This window comes from Suricata suricatta, chromosome 17, assembly GCF_006229205.1.
Source record: "Suricata suricatta isolate VVHF042 chromosome 17, meerkat_22Aug2017_6uvM2_HiC, whole genome shotgun sequence".
In the NCBI taxonomy this organism is placed as follows: Eukaryota; Metazoa; Chordata; class Mammalia; order Carnivora; family Herpestidae; genus Suricata; species Suricata suricatta.
Window position 1 is genome coordinate 20,637,035 of NC_043716.1, and position 1,523 is coordinate 20,638,557.

The following is a 1,523-nucleotide window of genomic DNA, read 5'->3' on the forward strand; positions in this document are numbered from 1 at the left end:
TTAGTAATTACCTGAGGTTAAAGTAGAGGAGTTTGGGAGAAAGGAGAGAGCAAGTGGCCACTGCTAATGGGCACAGCGTTTCTTTCTGGAATAATGAGCATGCTCTACAATTCACAATACTGTGAATGCACGAAATCCACTGAATTTAACACTTTCTATGGATACATTGAAAGAGATAAGAATTATATATCAATAAAGCTATTTTTAAAAACTCTGCATGTGTGTTATGGTGGGGGAGAGCTTTTTGATCAAGGAGACAGAAAGACAAAATGCAGCCCATGAATCTTGATTGTACCTCGAATGGATCCTGAATGTTTCAGGTTAAAAAGCTGTAAAAAGTGATTGGGGGACAACTGAGAAAATCTGAAGATGAACAACCCAGCATAGAGGGAGATGTTCTCCACTCAAGAGAACGGAAGAAAAAAAAGTAAAAAAAGTAGATAAGATAATGGGAGGCCAGTTTTCTACTACTGTAGAAAGGAAGGGCTGATATGGAAAGAGGAAAACTCTAGATTGAACCCTGTGGTAATAGACAGGAATTGAAAGTATTGGTGTGAGGGGCGCCTGGCTGGTTCAGTCAGTGGAGCCTATGACTCTTGATCTCAGTGTCGTGAGTTCGAGCCCCACTTGGCTGTAGGAAGTATTGGTGTGAGGTCAAGGTTTTCACTGTAGATGTAAATGTATGTGTAAATAACCTAGTTCTTCCCACTGAGACAGAAAGTAGTGGCACCCTAGTTGTGATGATCATACCCAGAACCCAGATCTTAACTCTAAACAGCATTTCCCACTAAAAGGACCCAGTTTTCACTGGAGAAACAACTAACTACAGGACTGAATAAGGAAAAAGAGAAGGGCCAGAAACTGTAAAAGTGGTCAAAAGTTCCCAGGAAAAGTCAAAAGAACCCAAAAGTCAGCCTGCAGAGCTTCCCAAGTACAGGAAAATTGTAGTTCTATACCAAATAATGATACAGATTATAACCCACTGAATAAAACAGAGATCCGAACCTACACTGATACAAATATGTAGCTTAATAAAAAGGGAGAAGAGAGAGCTCTTCTGTGTTTTAGAAAGTCAACTAACACGTGTGGATTAAATGATGGAATTAGAAAATCACTATTTGGCCAGCATCATGGCAACAATTCAGGGAAGAAAAATCAATGATGATAAAACCAGTGGGTGAGAAAGACTTGAAAAGTGGGGTTTTACACGATCTCAAAATGTCTCCCTGGAGAACACCATGTTAATCAAGTGACAAAAGTGAACACAGTAACCACTGGGACACATGAGGACAAACTGGGACCTCTGGATAGGAAGCAGTGGGAAGAAGCCTGAATCAGTTTTATGAAATTCAGCCAAAAATTCACTACCTGGTTCTAATCAAGAGGGAAACCCAAACTGAAAACCAAGATGGCTGCCCTTGAATTGTAAGAAATGTCAAGGTCATGAAAGTCAGGGAGAGACGAAGAAATGGTTGCAGAGAAGGGAGGCCTGGGGAATCTGACAACAGAGTGACCTGCCTGAG